Source organism: Schistocerca gregaria, chromosome 10, assembly GCF_023897955.1.
Source record: "Schistocerca gregaria isolate iqSchGreg1 chromosome 10, iqSchGreg1.2, whole genome shotgun sequence".
In the NCBI taxonomy this organism is placed as follows: domain Eukaryota; kingdom Metazoa; phylum Arthropoda; class Insecta; order Orthoptera; family Acrididae; genus Schistocerca; species Schistocerca gregaria.
The window spans coordinates 96,320,955-96,333,085 of NC_064929.1; positions in this window are offsets into that span (position 1 = coordinate 96,320,955).

The window sequence follows — 12,131 nt, forward strand, 5'->3', positions numbered from 1 at the left end:
GTTTCAATGGTGTCAAGGTAACATGTTTAGAAGTAAGTTCCAAAACGACAAATATGAAAATACACCCATTTTTGTGCGTGGAAGGGGCCCCATCAAATCTGTTGCAGCTATTTGTTATAATCTTTTAGGGATTATTGGAAATATAGGTGGTTTGGTTTGGAAAGTGACGTGTTTAGCCCTCATACATTTTTTGCATTTGACTAATACTGTTCTAATTTGTCTTTCCATATTAGGAAAATGGCTTGTTTGTTTTATTTTTAAAAAGCATTTCTTTGGTCCAAAGTGGCCATTACTTAAATGTGTATACCATATGTACTTATTAATTAGTTCATCTGGGATATAAATTAACCATTCATTCGTTGCAACATTTCGTCTAAAAGATAAAACATTGTTTTTTACGAGATAGTGCTGTCGAATGTCTGGAAAATCCTTACATCTCCACTTGTGTTTGATTCCTAGTATTTCGGGATCCTTGTCCTGTTCTTCGCCTATGTTTTTCAATGCTGTCGTAATGTAGTTTTCGAAAGGAACTTGTTTCATATAGTACATTGTAAACTGGTCTTCTGCTGCTTCCAGACCTATGTTTTTGGATGCACCCTGAGGACATCGTGATAAAGCATCTGCCAATACATTCGCTGGTCCTGGTATGTGTGTAATAGTGAAGTCAAATTCTTGTAGTATTAACATCCATCTGGCTAACCTCCCATGAGTTAGTTTGGCGGATAACAGAAATTCTAATGCTTTGTGGTCAGTATATACTTTTGTTTTTCTTCCGAATAGGAAGTATCGAAAACGTTGGAAGCCCCATACAATGGCCAGTGCTTCCAGCTCTGTGACTGAATAGTTTTTCTCGCTTTTTGTGAGTACCCGACTGGCAAAGGCAATTGTCTTATATGATCTTAGCCCTGCCTGTTCGTATTCTTGAAATAAAACAACTCCTAAACCTGTTTTCGCACTACCAGTGGCCATACAAAAATTTTGTGTTAGATCAGGATGTGCTAAAACTGGTGCTGTCGTTAGTGAGTTTTTCACTTTTAAAAATTCTTCATTGGCTTGTTGATCCCATACCCATGGCGCGTTTTATCCAGTCAATGCAGATAGGCGTGGTGTTGCGAGAGAGTCGATCCAAATAAATTTTTTATAGAATCCGGTGGACCTAGAAATCCTCTGAGAGTTTTATTATTATATGGAGTACAGAATTCTTTGATTGCCGTTAGTTTTTCTGGATCGGCCATTACCACTTTCTCGGAAATTATGTGTCCTAGAAATTTGACCTCTCGCCTTCCAAATTTGGATTTTGTTATATTTACTGTGACCCCATGCTCTTTCATGATCTGTAAAAACTGATTTAATGTGTCGTTGTGATGTTCCCAAGAGGGTTCTGCTATAATCACATCATCAACATAACAAGTAATTTTTTGTAAAATTTCAGCACTGAGTATAGCACTAAATCCCCTAAGAAACGCTGCTGATGATATGTTTAAACCAAATGGCAATCGTTTAAACTGGTAACATCTACCGAATACTATAAATGCTGTAAATTTTCTACATTCTGGGGCCAATTCTACTTGCCAGAAACTACTCCATAAATCAATTGATGAAAATATCTTAGCACCATGGAAGTTTTGTATCAATTCCTCTAATTTTTCTGGGCGATCCGTCTCAGTGATTATGATTGTGTTGGTCTGTCTGGAATCAAGCACTAACCTGATGTTCCCATCTCGTTTTTGTACAATATGGAGCGGGCTGTTATATGTGGAGATAGCTGGTTCAATAATATCGTCATCTAACATTTTAGATATCTCCTGGAATACTGTATTCCTGTAGCTTAATGGGATTGTATAGGGTGGCACTCTAAATGGTTTGTGCTGTTTTACTTCAAACTTGTACTGAAAGTGTTTAATACTGCCAGTCTTAGGTAAAAATACCTCTGCTTTATCTCGTAAAATACCCTCTAATTCTCTTTTACTGTGTTAAGAAATACCTTGCACTTCTTACAAATTTTCGTAAATTTCTTTATGGACTTCTAACATGAGTTGAGGCGATTCCTTCTTTTGTGCGTACCATTCTAATTCTTCATCCTCTTTATCTCGCGTCATTCTTAATTGTTTGTTTATAAGTGGTATTTCTTCTAATTTTAGCTTTTGCTCAAAGAGAAGTGTGACATTCCCGAATGTTACGCTACATTTCCCCATATCTATCATCGCTCGTCTCTCATTTAAAAAATCTGCACCTATAATCAAATCTACAATTAGTTTAGGTATAATCACGAAGTTGGCTTCGATCTTTTGACCTTGGCACGAAAGAGTTAACCTTGTTTGTCTCGTAACTTCCGCAGCATTGTTTCTAATAGGACCTCTTACTTTAGTCTTACGTGTTTTCAGAACTGGCAATTCCTCATTGGCATTACACTGCATGAATAAATTTTCTGAGATTGCAGTCAGTTCACTTCCGCTATCAATTACAATATTGACTGGGATATGCTTTACCATGGCCTTCACAATTGGTTGAATTTGAAAGGGTTGGTTCTGTTCTTCTTCCTCTTGCATCAACGAATCCTCCACTGAATCATACATGAGTCTTTTTAGGAATTTCCCTTATGAATTCGAACTTTCTGTAGGATAAGCTTCGACTGCTACTTCTCTGTCTTTTATTTCTTCTTCTCTATTTCTTCCTTCTTTTACGCTTTCTTCTACATCCTCTACTTTTTCCTCATCCTCGTCTATCTTCTCCTTTTTCGTCGCTACTTCCACATAATCGCATCTAAATGCACTAATTATCGCTTCATAACTTCCTTCATTATATACGTTGGGTTGTGTGCCCACTCGTAACTTATTTTCAACTTCTGTGGACTGCGCGTTAACTTCATTGAATTCGCTTTCCCTGGTTTCCACCTCAAATAGCTCTGCAATACTCATTACTTCATCCTTCCCTCCTACATTCGTTGTGCATGCCTCTGGTAATTCATCTTCCTCGTCAGTATTCTCCCAATTAATTTAGTCCCAACACGATATTGTTATTTTCTTGTCTTCGTTTTCATCTGGTCCCTGCGAATTTGTTTCTTCTTTCCTCTCTTCTCGTGATAAGATTTTTACTTCTCTGTTCAAGGTGCTGTAATTGTCCTGAGTCGGTGCGTCATTCTCTTTGGCATGGGCGCTTAGCTGTCAAATCGAACTTTTATTGGGGTTTGGTGGTTTTACCTCCACGTCTTCTATCTGTATTCGCTTTTCTTGTTTAGCTTGTTGATAGTGGTTTCTTTGTTGATAATTTGTCGGTCTATTGGTTCTCCAGTACCCGTTCCGGTTGTCGTTATTCCCTCTGTAATAGTTGTTGCCGTTCCTGGGTGAATTATAGTTATTGCCATATTCTCTTCTAAATCCATAACCGGTTCTTTGTTGAAATCTATTGTCGTTTCTTGGTGCGAAGTTATCACTTGGTTCGTAATTGTTTCTTCGTGCTATGTCTTGTGGATTCCACTGCTTTTTGCTTTCGTTTTCACGTGTGCTTCGTCTTTTTCTTGCATCATCTTCCGAGAATATGAACTCTAGTTCCCATAGAATACCTTTAAATGCATCGACGTCATTGCCTCCGCGACCTACTGATGATTGCTGGTATTTCAATGGTAGCTTCATCGCCCATAATTTAATCAACTGTCCGTCACTGTATGATACATCTAAGCATTGATTTTTGTTTGCCATTACTTCGAAAAATTTCACGGGACTCTTCTCTCCTGAATTTTCAAATTATGGGTTCTGTAATAATTCGTACTTCACTCTGTTCTGTGCTTCGCTGGACCAATGTCGTGCGAGAAACTTCTCTCTGAAATCTTCGTACGATCGGCATGTCGCTGCAACATTCTGCATGGTTTCTGCGACTGTTCCTGACATGTGTGCACATATAAAGTCTAATTTGTGTGCTAGCGTCCAGTGCTCTGGTAATCCTACTCGGAATTGATCAATAAAATTTCGTGGATGTAATGAGTTTCCTTCTCGAAAGTGTTGAAATTTTCTGACTGTGAAGAAATGATCGTTGTCGTACTTCGTCATAATACCGTATGAAATTCGCGATTCTTTGCCACTTTTGTTTGTGATCATTTCTCTCGTCGTTCTTTCCTGTTGTGGTAGATCCATTGGATATTGTCCACTGTAACTTTCGCGTACCCGCGGTGCAGGCTGTCTGATTTCACGTATGTTACTTTCCGCCTGTGATTGGAATCGCAAATGCGTAATATCTTCGTTAATTTCTTGTTTCTCCGGAGCTGTTACAGATACGGACGTGGTTGCAGACTCTGTGCTTGTTCGACCTGTTCACTACGCTCTCCAATGGTTTGCAACAACTCTGTTCGCAATTTCTGAAATTGTCGCTTCGTTTGCGCTTCCATTTTGACTATGCGGTTATCATATCTTTTCAGCGCTGCTTTTGTGATACGTTTGTGTAACACACTGTTTTCAACAATTTTACTCGCTGTACCTGCTGCTCGTCTAGAAATTTCGTTTATCTGTTTCCTTAGTTTCTTGACTTCTCCCTGGGTGTTGTTACATAATGTTTTGATCTCGTCCTGAGTGTCATTACACAATGTTTGTACGTCCACATATACCTTGTCAATGTCTGTTCTCAATTGATTGTAACCTGTTATTAAGTTTCCTATCACTTCTCGAGATTCTTTTGCCTCGCCTTCAATATGACTTAGGTGTAATTGAATTTTTTTTGTTTTGTTCTTTAATCTCATGCATTTGTCTCGTGGTTTCTGCATTCTGAATTTTAATTTGGTTCGCAATTTCTTTATTTTGCCTTGTCATGATTTCCGTAATTTGTTGTAACAATTCTGCCAGATTTGTGGGTCCTATTGCGTTTTCTTCCGACGTCCTACGCTCTGTGTTTTCGCCCAAGTGTTGGTTCGCAACCGATTGCATTGAACTGTGCTGTGACACTTTCTGCTCGCATTTCTTGTACTCTGTGGTGAGGGAGCTTTGATTACATGTACTATGGGTTCAACGTATTCAAGACGCAAGTTAGAATCCTCATCGACTGTCTCTCTACTTTCCTGCTCCTCTGTCGCACGCTGACCTAGGTTTTCTGTGCCTTGTCGTACATTGTCCTCGTTATGGTGCGTTATATGTCCTATTTCTCGCGATACTGCATCGTCTGTTGTACTGTCCTCTATTCTCTGTCCATTTTCATGCTGGGTCTCTACCTCAATTCGGTCAAGGTCTCGATCTGCCATTGCTGCTCTTTCCGAATCCCTTATTTTCTGTTCTAAAAGCAATTCACGCACCCTACGTAGCGCAACATGCGCTCACACGATCTCACGCGTTTCATAAACTTTTTGTTCACACGACTTGACACTACCAAGACTGACAATCCATTCACTCACTTGTTGGGTCAGAACCAACTTATCAACGATGTATCCGCCACCTGTGCACTTGCATTGAAGAGAAAACTTAATTCTAACAATTTTCAAAATTCATAACTTAATTATGCTATTGCCACTGCTACAATGTTTCACTATTTGTTGAATACTTTATTACTATCTATCGCTGCAGCTACTTTTTTCGACTATGTATAACTTTAGAAAAAAATTTTTTTACTACAAAAATTTTTCAGCAGGATATTGTTCTGACCTAGTTAGGCATGTGGTCGACATTCAATTATGGTATTTTACCATCCTGGCAGGGTCGCCATTTTCTAAACATTCATGGTGGTGTCTGTTTGCTCTATATCGTGTCTCCCTATCACATTCGCGCAACAACGCTCTGAGCGTGTTTTTTTAGGGAATTGACTAGTTTGAACCTGGGACCTGTTGCTGGTAAGGAGACGCCAGACCACACATGACATGTAGAATTCAGAAGAGTTCAGTGAGACTAGCGATGATATAACCAAATACTAAATGATTTCAGTGTCAGCTCCACTGCACTCCCTGTAAAAGAATCTTAATACTAACTAAATATAGTGGAAAGGGTTCAAGGCTTTCCTATTTTTAGTTAGCTGGTAAAATAACGTCGAAAAAGCAGTTAAGTTTACCACTGGAAATTTTATTCTACTCACAAAACGTACCTGAGACGCGAAAAAGTCTCACGCCAAAACGTGTGGGTGGTAGTGGCCCTTTTCGTGTTATCGTAAGATCTATACTGTTTTTCTGGAGGGCTCTAGCTTTTAGGCTTTTAACATGCGCTGGGGGGTGGTCCTTGACGTAACAGGGACGCGAAAAAGTCTCACGCTAAAACGTGCTGGTGGTAGACTTAGAGGTACGCTGCCTACGTGGGTGTCCAGTCCGTCCGTTATCGTAGGGCCTTCTAGCTTAACACGGTTCTGCTCTCGGCTTCTGTCCTCGTTTCTCCCCTCGGAAATGCGTCTGCCTCACGGTGGGAAGGTACGACATGCATTTAGGCATTCTTGTTTTAGTCTGTGGCATTCCGTTTGCTCACTCGTTACTTGTATTACTTTGGTTAATTTAATGTCACGATTTATTCAGAGCTATGTGACATACTAGTAGATTTGCTTATTATGTCAGGGTTTTCATGGAAGGTGTTGGATTTACCTGACACCTTACATATCACCACCCTTCGAACTTAATTTTTGCACTGAAGTTAGGCAATGATTGAATTGTTGTCTAAGTCAGTCAAAAATTTTCTAATTTATCTAAATTTTGTTGCGTACTGTTCAGCCACATTATTCTGTTCTATGCTAGTTCGTATTACTAATTTATATTTTTATATTCTTTCACATTATAATTAAAAATGCCAAGAGAAGAATATTTTTATGCTATTATTAATCTTTAATTATTTTCTTTCTTTATTAAGTCTGAATTTTTTTTAAGAAGTATGTTTTCGAAAGTGAGGAGTCTTTCACATCGTTTTTCTTAGAAATATTGTTTATATAAATGTAGTAATTAAGTAAAATCTATTTGTAACACATTTTCTAAATATCATGTGCAAGTAAAATGTTTTTGTTTCTAGACACTCATTTCAACATTGTTACACTAACAAATATGAATCATTTCCAAGAATTGCTTTGACAAAGTAATATACATACACAAGACTTGAGATATTATCCTAACAAATGGTACAAATGTTAAAGAAAGGGAAAACATCCAACAAGATAATTTTTTATTCTTTGTTGTTATAAGGATAAAATAAGTAAAATATAGTTATTCTTTTATTTTTATTAGGAAAAAATAAGTGGTATATAGTTTCTTTATATACCGTCCATTTCAGAACTAATGACTTATTTTTATGGATAGTCTATTTTTTACTTAAGTCCATAGTCAATGACTGTTATTTTTTTTAATTTATTAGCTGTCTGGTGTGCTTTACTTATTTAGTTTGTGACACGTTTCTTTTGCACAATTCCTACATCACATAATTTGATTTCACACATTCACATAATCCTATGAATGTTCAAGCATGAGGTTGGTGAATGTTTTTGCATGAAGGTGATGGACTTGAGCAAGATGGATGTGGGCAAGTATTTGATGTACAGCTTCGTTCGTCGTGCCTTGTTGGCTTTGCAAGTGTGTGTTGCTGTTGTGGAGGTCCCATAATGGAATGGAGCTGTGAGTGCAGAATCTCGTGGTTTACAGGCTTTGTATGCGTGAAAGTCATCGTTATGTGTCGCTGAATGCGGTCGTTTTGCGTTGTAATACTTCTCAGACGATTAGTTTACAATAGGATAGGGATTTTGGAAGGTATGTCATCTATTCTTCACCCATCTTCTTTCTTGGTCTCAATCTTGCGAATCCTCAACTTCTGTTCTTCCTCCTTTTTCTCTACTTCTTACTTGCTTCTTGGTTCTTCTCTGGGTAGGATATGGAAATATTTATTGATAACTATTAGTTTTGAAGTTCTCCTCCTAGTAACAGTTTGATACACTGTTTGGGCGTGTCATTTATACTTTTTGGAAGTTTTCTTCAGTTTCGTGCATCAGCGTGCTGTTTAATAGCAGTAGTGTGACTTTTACGCATATTTTTTGCCAGTGGTGGCTTGCCCAAGCGGTCTTCTCATCTGGCCATTTTTTGCTCGCTCCATTCATTCGGGGCTCGGAGACCCTTGCGGCGTTCGCCATCCCAGCGCCGTCCCACCACGTCTCAGAAGGGGTCTGTCACTCTGAGGCTCGGTGTTCCATCCCTGCAGGGTTCCTCCTAGCGGGCAATTTTATTGCCCACTTTCGCTACAAGGGCCTTCTGTTGGTTTTGCTGTCCTTTCCCTTCTCTCGACGCTCCTGCTATGTAGGAATCGTGTTTTGCTAATTACGCCCTTTTCTTTCTTGATACATCTCGCGTTGCAACTTGTGGGTCGTTGCCTCTGGTCTTTGTTGGAGTTTTTACAATGGTTCTTATAAAAAGTTTTACTTATAATCATCTAAAATATGTTTAGTAGGTACATTGCTTTGCGCCCTCTTAAAAAGCTTTACACATTTGGGCGCCCTTTTCCATGTTACAATTCTAAGATATTTTCAGTCTTAACGTCTACTCAAGAAACCTCAAATTCGTTTTTTATTTTTGTGTAGTGGCGTGGTGTATGGCATTTTAGTATTTCATGCTGTTAGACTATCTATGCTTTATCCCTTCACCTTAAGCTATGGTACTATTGGTGTTATTATTGAAACTACTTTCTTTTCCCCACCTTCCTCTCTCTTCATTCTACTTTCTCCTGACGATCTTATCTGCAACATAATCTTGCAATATTGTGCTGATTATTTACCAGTAATAAAATTAATCTTCAAACTTTTTGATATGGCTCACATGGTGAAGTCCTAAGGTTTTCCCTGTTTTTGGGTTCATTAGTTAGACAGCATTATCATGAGCAACTCGGCTAATTATGACAGGTCCTTTGTATGCTGCGTAAAACTTATGTATTTTGTGTTTCTGTTTGCTGGAGAGATGGTGTGTTTTTACAAATACTTTCTGGCCTACTGAGAATGTTCTTTTAGTTGCTGTTCTATCTCCTCTTTCTTTTCTTTTAATGGCTGCCTTTCTGATGTTGGAGAGTGCTGTTGCTATGATTTGTTTGTGCTGTCTATGTGGTACAATAGGAAATCTAACATTTTCTCTGGTTATGTTTGGGGATTCAATATTTTTAAGTAAAGTAACTGGAGGTAGTAGTGTAGTGCTAAATGCCATTTCATTCATTACTTCTTGAAAATTTATAAGGTATATATCCCAAGTGTTGTGTCTTTTGCCTGCATATAATCGACATAAAGTTCCTATGTCCTTCATAGATCGTTCTGCTGGATTTACGCTAGGTTTGTACTTAGATATGTAGACGGGTTTTATTTTGTGTTGTTTTAACGTGTTCTGCCATTGCACTGATTTGTATTGTGGGCCATTATCGGAAATTATTCGTTCCACTCGACCTACTTGTCTGAGAAAATCTTGTCTAAAGGCTTTACTTATTGCAAGATCTGTTGCCCGTTTCAATGGTGTCAAGGTAACATGTTTAGAAGTAAGTTCCAAAACGACAAATATGAAAATACACCCATTTTTGTGCGTGGAAGGGGCCCCATCAAATCTGTTGCAGCTATTTGTTATAATCTTTTAGGGATTATTGGAAATATAGGTGGTTTGGTTTGGAAAGTGACGTGTTTAGCCCTCATACATTTTTTGCATTTGACTAATACTGTTCTAATTTGTCTTTCCATATTAGGAAAATGGCTTGTTTGTTTTATTTTTAAAAAGCATTTCTTTGGTCCAAAGTGGCCATTACTTAAATGTGTATACCATATGTACTTATTAATTAGTTCATCTGGGATATAAATTAACCATTCATTCGTTGCAACATTTCGTCTAAAAGATAAAACATTGTTTTTTACGAGATAGTGCTGTCGAATGTCTGGAAAATCCTTACATCTCCACTTGTGTTTGATTCCTAGTATTTCGGGATCCTTGTCCTGTTCTTCGCCTATGTTTTTCAATGCTGTCGTAATGTAGTTTTCGAAAGGAACTTGTTTCATATAGTACATTGTAAACTGGTCTTCTGCTGCTTCCAGACCTATGTTTTTGGATGCACCCTGAGGACATCGTGATAAAGCATCTGCCAATACATTCGCTGGTCCTGGTATGTGTGTAATAGTGAAGTCAAATTCTTGTAGTATTAACATCCATCTGGCTAACCTCCCATGAGTTAGTTTGGCGGATAACAGAAATTCTAATGCTTTGTGGTCAGTATATACTTTTGTTTTTCTTCCGAATAGGAAGTATCGAAAACGTTGGAAGCCCCATACAATGGCCAATGCTTCCAGCTCTGTGACTGAATAGTTTTTCTCGCTTTTTGTGAGTACCCGACTGGCAAAGGCAATTGTCTTATATGATCTTAGCCCTGCCTGTTCGTATTCTTGAAATAAAACAACTCCTAAACCTGTTTTCGCACTACCAGTGGCCATACAAAAATTTTGTGTTAGATCAGGATGTGCTAAAACTGGTGCTGTCGTTAGTGAGTTTTTCACTTTTAAAAATTCTTCATTGGCTTGTTGATCCCATACCCATGGCGCGTTTTATCCAGTCAATGCAGATAGGCGTGGTGTTGCGAGAGAGTCGATCCAAATAAATTTTTTATAGAATCCGGTGGACCTAGAAATCCTCTGAGAGTTTTATTATTATATGGAGTACAGAATTCTTTGATTGCCGTTAGTTTTTCTGGATCGGCCATTACCACTTTCTCGGAAATTATGTGTCCTAGAAATTTGACCTCTCGCCTTCCAAATTTGGATTTTGTTATATTTACTGTGACCCCATGTTCTTTCATGATCTGTAAAAACTGATTTAATGTGTCGTTGTGATGTTCCCAAGAGGGTTCTGCTATAATCACATCATCAACATAACAAGTAATTTTTTGTAAAATTTCAGCACTGAGTATAGCACTAAATCCCCTAAGAAACGCTGCTGATGATATGTTTAAACCAAATGGCAATCGTTTAAACTGGTAACATCTACCGAATACTATAAATGCTGTAAATTTTCTACATTCTGGGGCCAATTCTACTTGCCAGAAACTACTCCATAAATCAATTGATGAAAATATCTTAGCACCATGGAAGTTTTGTATCAATTCCTCTAATTTTTCTGGGCGATCCGTCTCAGTGATTATGATTGTGTTGGTCTGTCTGGAATCAAGCACTAACCTGATGTTCCCATCTCGTTTTTGTACAATATGGAGCGGGCTGTTATATGTGGAGATAGCTGGTTCAATAATATCGTCATCTAACATTTTAGATATCTCCTGGAATACTGTATTCCTGTAGCTTAATGGGATTGTATAGGGTGGCACTCTAAATGGTTTGTGCTGTTTTACTTCAAACTTGTACTGAAAGTGTTTAATACTGCCAGTCTTAGGTAAAAATACCTCTGCTTTATCTCGTAAAATACCCTCTAATTCTCTTTTACTGTGTTAAGAAATACCTTGCACTTCTTACAAATTTTCGTAAATTTCTTTATGGACTTCTAACATGAGTTGAGGCGATTCCTTCTTTTGTGCGTACCATTCTAATTCTTCATCCTCTTTATCTCGCGTCATTCTTAATTGTTTGTTTATAAGTGGTATTTCTTCTAATTTTAGCTTTTGCTCAAAGAGAAGTGTGACATTCCCGAATGTTACGCTACATTTCCCCATATCTATCATCGCTCGTCTCTCATTTAAAAAATCTGCACCTATAATCAAATCTACAATTAGTTTAGGTATAATCACGAAGTTGGCTTCGATCTTTTGACCTTGGCACGAAAGAGTTAACCTTGTTTGTCTCGTAACTTCCGCAGCATTGTTTCTAATAGGACCTCTTACTTTAGTCTTACGTGTTTTCAGAACTGGCAATTCCTCATTGGCATTACACTGCATGAATAAATTTTCTGAGATTGCAGTCAGTTCACTTCCGCTATCAATTACAATATTGACTGGGATATGCTTTACCATGGCCTTCACAATTGGTTGAATTTGAAAGGGTTGGTTCTGTTCTTCTTCCTCTTGCATCAACGAATCCTCCACTGAATCATACATGAGTCTTTTTAGGAATTTCCCTTATGAATTCGAACTTTCTGTAGGATAAGCTTCGACTGCTACTTCTCTGTCTTTTATTTCTTCTTCTCTATTTCTTCCTTCTTTTACGCTTTCTTCTACATCCTCTACTTTTTCCTCATCCTCGTC